Raw genomic sequence first — 6,725 nt, 5'->3', positions numbered from 1 at the left:
AATGCGCCAATTAGCACAAATGGTAAGTTCCGACAGTGCCTACAAGTGTGCCTACTGGCCGCTAGATGGCAATACCGGTTTCATATGTATACACCTGGTATACCATTCACAATTAAGCCATTATTTGCCTTTCGTGGTGTAGGCGTGACTCACTGAGCGTGGAAGCGAGTAATGTGAGGTAAGGAGTTAAGATTGATCTAGAATAATTCTCGATTTTTACATTCTCGTCAGTGAAGGTATTAGATTTATGTAAAATTGGTTCTTCCAGTTTTTGTAAAATGTCCACGTTTTTAGACCCCCTGAATCCGAAAAACAGATTTTTACGATTGTGTTTGACGCCTAATTAACAATTAAGTTTCTTTTGCGCATGTGAAATATAATTTAACATACTGTTCCGTACACGTCTCGCTTGAATAAATACAGTATTGTATGCCAGATCTTGAATTTTTCTTAATTTCATTATGCATATTAATGTTACATTTATCTAAACCTTGACGTAAAAAACATGATGAATGAAATTCTGTAGAAAATTCAGATGAAATTCAGATAGAAGAATTTCATTTTACCTTCATCGCGAAATACGTTAAAAATGAATTTTTTACGTTTCATTAATATTTAAAAAATATTAAAACTACATTGTTGGATGAATTCACATTTTAATAATGAGAATAATAACTGGCAAATTCTAAACAATTGTATGTTGATTAAAAAATTTCCACTCATTTATATTGAATTTATCGGAAAGTTCTTCCTTTGAAAAGAACAACTTCTGTAAATCATAATTAACGTGTTGAGAAAATTCGAGAAGAACAGAAATAAATATTGAAGTCCAACCCCATCATGGAATACTCATCCCCAGTAATCTACCGAGAGTTCTAGACTCCTAGAGACCCGAACGATGAATGGGCTAGCTGCATTACAGATTAGAGTCCCAAATATTTTCTACGCCCCTCCGTACTCCAGATGCGTTAGCGACTATTTACTTGCAAAATACCGAGGTTTTTTACGCCATTTGCATATTACAAATTTAGGATGGTTAGTATTTCTAAATGAAGCCTTACATTCTTGATGCAATAATTACCATATGATTTTATTTAAAATGGTTAAAGATCTAGCACCTCAAAGTATGTCTATTCAAAAATGTGCACTAACTTATTTATGTCCAATTGATTTTGACTTAAATTGACACTATTAAAAGCTGACATTATTAAAATTTAAAATGACATTATTAAAAGAACGGTTAAATCCCATAGAAATCGGAACAATTTCACAGGTTTCGCAAAGACTTTGCATAGATTTAAAAGATTTTATAAAGTCTTCTATTATTCGACAATTAAGATTTCAAAGATTTCTGGTCGATTTAAAAGACTGCGTAAAGACTTCAATTATTTTAAAAAGATTTCATGAGAGTTTTATTAATTTAACAAATATCACCGATTATTTCAAAAGTATTTCAAAGAATTTGCAAAGACTTTTAAACAATTCACAATAATTTGAATGATTTCCCAAAGTTTTCAAAGATTTCGCCGAGATTTCATATAGATAGGAAAGATTTCAGATACCTTTCAAATATTTCACAATGATTTTTATAGAATTTACCAGTATTTCATAAAGAATTAAATGATTTTTCAAAGAGTTCAAATATTTCAGAAAGATTTCAGATAGATTTCAAAGATTGAACCATAGATTTCAATAATTGCCAAATGATACTGCTAAGATTTTGAGAGAATTCACTAAGATTTTGGAAAGATTTCATAACATTTTCAATGATTTCCCAATGACTTTAAAGATTTCACGAAGCTTACAAATATTTCGTAAAGATTTAAAATAGATTTCAAAGATTGAACAAATAATTCCAATTAAGTCCTAATGATTTTACAAAGATTTCAAAGATTTCGGAAAGATTTAGGATATGTTTAGAAGATTTCACAGATATTTCCATTATTTTACAAAGGCTTCTATTATTTCACAATGTTTTCAGAATTCTCAAAGATTTTAAACATTCTGAATAGATTTAAAAAAGTTATTTCGCGAAAATTTCACGAAGAATTTACAAAGGTTGCAATAATATCTGAAAGATCTTATGAAGATTTTACAAAAATTTCAAATATTTCGCAAAGGTTTCGGATAAATATAAAAGAATTCGGAAAGGCTTCTATTATTCCACATAGATTCCAGATAGATTTTAAAGATTAAACCAAGCAAGAAAGAATTGAAAGGTTTCTATATCCTACGATCGGATGAGTTTAAGCATTTTATTTACGAGTAGGCAAATCAAAACTTTGGCCCTCTCTGGTCGATTTCTATGGGAGGCATTGGTGCCTGTGCCCTCTTGGCAAGGCTCCACCCCGTAATCCCAGTTCTGAAACGAGGTGTGTACAAATCCTATGACAGGGCTATGTCCGTGTGAATATAGAGTAGGAGGCGCTGTAAATGACTGAGTTGCGCGCGCAACCTATTTCTCCTCTTCTGAATTTGAAAACTCGAAGATGCACGATTTCCGGTCGGAGCACTTCAGCGATTCTATTTATATATCTATCTGCTAACTGCTTTGAAATAAATTCAGGAGATTGGGATTTTAATATTTCCAGATTTCGATGCTGACGATTCTCATGATTTGAATAGATAGCGCGCCTCTTGATATGCGTATATTTTGAGGTTATGTTATTTCACGTAAAAAATATAAATTATATAAATATTAATACTATTATATATATATACCACCTATCTCACGGTTGTGAGACGTGGTTGTGGCTGAAATTTTACCGCGATTTCGCTGGAAACGGGTGCAATTTTTCAGATTAGCACCCGCTCCCGGGGAAATCCTGCGGTTGTCCTTATGACAAATTTTTAATTATATATATAAATATAAACATATATTGATAATGATAATATTATAATTATGTTATATTATAATAGTCTTATTTATATCTTGATCCGCATTAGAAAGAAATTAAAGAAATTAGCGATTTTGGAATTCATCTCGTTTGGATAAAAACTCAATTATTTGATTGAAACATTAATTATTTTGTTGAAAATGTAACCATTCTGTAAACAAGTCCTCTTTTCTATCAAAAGTTCAACTACATTTTAAAATTTTTTATTTTTTTATATTTTTTTGCATTTTTACATTTTTCGGTTGAATTATAAACTATAAATATTTTTTGGTTGTAAAGTCGTTCTGTTGTAAATGCAACTATATTGTTGAAAATTAAAATCATAATTTTTGGGTGTAAATACTCTTTTTGTTTTTAAAATTAAGTAATTTCGTTGAAAGTTCATTAACTTTGTTGGAAATTGGCCTTGTTTAGTAGAAATTTAATCTTTTTGGTTGAAAATGTATCATTTTTGGTCAAAAATGCAATTGTTTGGTTAAAATATCAACTGTACATCTTCTTGGGTTTAAAAGTCGATTATTTCACTAAGAGTTGAACTACTTTGTAAAAAAAATACGATTTTTAACAAGGTCTTTTAATTATGGTTGAAAATTTAACTATTTGGTTGAAAGTTTAACTCTTTCATTGAAAATTCATATTTCTCGCTTAAAAAATTCAACTTTTTGTAGATAATTCGTCTTTTTTACTTTAAAATTAAATAATTTCTTTAAAAATTCATGTATTTTGTTTAAGATTTGTCTTTTTTTGTAGATCATAAATTTTCTTGGTCGAAAATTCATCTGATTGGTTGAAAATTTAACAACTTTGTTTAAAATTAATTTTTTCTGTAAAAAATGATTTATCTTTATCTGAAAATGTAACTATTATATGATTGACTAAAAATTAATCGTATATATTGGTTAAGTTGGAAAATCGTTTTTTTTATAGAACATTAATCTTCTTGGTCAAAAATTCACCTTTTCCCTTGAAAGTTTAACAATCTTGTTGAAAATTCGTTATTTTTCTTGTTCAATTCAATTTTGTAGCACAGTTTTTATCTGGAAAATGTACTATTCCATTTTTTCTTTAAACTTTATCCTGTACATTGTATTAGTTAAAGCATCAATTATTTGATAGAAAATTAATTTATTTTGTTGAAAAGTAAACTTTTGGGTTGAAAATTCATTTATAGCGTTAATTACACTTTTTTCCTAAAATTAAATAAACTGCAAAATAAAAAAATTGCCTTAAAATCGTCCTGATTCCTTTCTTTTAAAATTTTTAAAATCTTTTCAAATACTCACTTAAAATTAATTTTTCAAACTAAAAACTCATTTTCAATTTTCTTAGCAATCACAATAATTTTTGTTATTCTTTTTAAATATTTTACAATTCTTAAAAGCTTTTTTTTTAAATCTGCAAAAATCTAAATCGTGTTTCAAATTATTTCAAATGATTTCAAGTTATAAATTGATCTTCAATATTATTCTAAATTAAAATTGTAGCGTTCAAACTTAAAATTTAGCTCATTACAATTTTAACAATTCAAGACTTTCTATTTCGAACCACTCTGTTCAAATTTCTATAGTTTTTAATAGTTGTTTATAATGGCTTGTCCCAGATCTGAATTATATATATTTTTTAAAAAACTCTGATCCAATCCAGAAATGCATAATTGCTTTGACAAATTTCCTGTTCCAATTCAAATTTCAGGATGAAATTAGAAAATTCAAAATTTTAAATCTGAAAATGATTTTTTTGAGGCGGAAATCTTTTGAATTTTAAACATTTAAAACTGAAACTTGACAAATTTTTAATTCAGAATTATTTCATTTAAACGCTCAATAATTCATGTGTATAAAACACAAACTTTTAACACCTTTTAATTTTACAATTTTTTAAATTAAATTATTTTAAAATACGAAATTACCATTTAAAAATGTTTATGAATTCAAAACATTTTAGAGATTTCTGGTTAAAAAATACAAATTACGCTATTATTTTTTTTTCAAAATGATAATAATTCAAAAAAATTTCAGTTTGTAATATTAAAAATTGAACGATTAAATTAATTTTTTAAATAATAATAAAATAATAAATAATCTTCAAAAAAAAAGTTTGAATTTTTAATTAAACACTTTTGGACTCATCCAAAAAGATATTAATTTTACACAAGAGTTGACTTTTCAGTCAATAAGGATTTTTTTTAAATTGTTGAATTTCAAAGCCAAAAAGATGATTTTTTTACAAAACAGTGTAAACTTATTTTTAAACGGAATAGTTCAAGAACTTCTGGTTAAAAAATATAAACTTACTTTCAATGCTTTGAATCGAAGAATGAATCAATAAATTTTTTAATGTTAAAGACTGAATCATTTTGATCAATAAAAATAGATGAATTTTCATTTAAAATTATGAATCTTCAACAAAAAAGACTTACATTTTTTATTAAAAACTGTTGAACTCATCCAAACAGAAATTTTTTTCACAAAACAGTTGAGTTTTCCGTCTTTTACTAAAATGATGAATCTTCAAAAAAATCTAATTAACACAATAAGTCAATTTTCAACCCAAAAGTTTACCTTTCAACCAAATAAATTAATTTTCTATCAAATAATTGGTGTTTTAACTAATACAATGTACAGGATAAAGTTTCAAGCAAAAATGGAATAGTACAATTTCCAGATAAAAACTGTGCTAAAAAATCGAATTGAGCAAGAAAAAAAAAATTTTCAACAAAATTGTTAAATTTTCAAGGGAAAAGGTGAATTTCTGACCAAGAAGATAATGTGCTATAAAAAAAGATTTTCCAACATAAACAATATATACGATTAATTTTTAATCAATCATATAATAGTTACATTTTCAGATAAAGATAAATAGTTTTTAACAGAAAAAATTAATTTTAAACAAAGTTGTTAAATTTTCAACCAATCAGATAAATTTTCGGTCAAGAAAATTGATGATCTACAAAAAAAGACAAATCTTAAACAAAATACATTAATTTTTTAAGAAATTATGTAATTTTAAAGTAAAAAAGACGAATTATCTACAAAAATTTGAATTTTTTAAGCGAAAAATATGAGTATTCAATGAAAGACTTAAACCTTCAACCAAATAGTTAAATTTTCAACCATAATTAAAAGACCTTGTTAAAAAACATATTTTTTTACAAAGTAGTTCAACTCTTAGTGAAATAATCGACTTTTAAACCCAAGAAGATGTACAGTTGATATTTTAACCAAAAAATTGCATTTTTGACCAAAAATGATACATTTTCAACCAAAAAATTAAATTTCTACTAAACAAGGTCAATTCACAACAAAAAAAACATGAACTTTCATCGAAATTATTTAATTTTACAAACAAAAAAAGTATTTCCACCCAAAAATTTTGGTTTTAATTTTTAACAATATGTTAAAAAAGTAATGAACTTTTGATATAAAAGAGGACTTTTTTACAAAATAGTTAAATTTTCAAAAAAATAATTAATTTTTCAATCAAATAATTGAGTTTTTATCCAAACGAGATGAGTTCCAAAATCGTCCATTTTTTTAATTTCTTTTAAATGCGGATCAAGATATAAATAAGACTATGACAATATAACATAATTATAATATTATCATTAATAAAATACGTATATATATATTATTAAAAATTTGTCATAAGGACAACCGCAGGATTTCGCCGGGAGCGGGTGCTAATCTGAATAATTGCACCCGCTTCCAGGGAAATTGCGGTAAAATGTCAACCATAACCACGTCTCACAACCGTGAGATAGGTGGTTACAGTCTGTAAAGGAATCAATACGACGATCCAGCAAAAGCCTCGTGCACCCTAAGAACACGG

The 6,725-nt window shown here is 26.6% G+C and overlaps 1 protein-coding gene across 11 annotated transcripts in view; it reads left to right on the top strand.

Annotated features, from left to right (window-relative positions):
• LOC117182113 (4-hydroxyphenylpyruvate dioxygenase) overlaps positions 1–6,725 on the top strand; it is a 549,071-nt gene that overhangs the window by 85,058 nt on the left and 457,288 nt on the right. The gene's annotated exons all lie outside the window — the stretch shown is intronic.

The sequence above is a fragment of the Belonocnema kinseyi genome, chromosome 10 (assembly GCF_010883055.1).
Source record: "Belonocnema kinseyi isolate 2016_QV_RU_SX_M_011 chromosome 10, B_treatae_v1, whole genome shotgun sequence".
NCBI classification, from domain to species: Eukaryota; Metazoa; Arthropoda; class Insecta; order Hymenoptera; family Cynipidae; genus Belonocnema; species Belonocnema kinseyi.
This window is presented reverse-complemented; position numbering and strand designations above follow the sequence as displayed.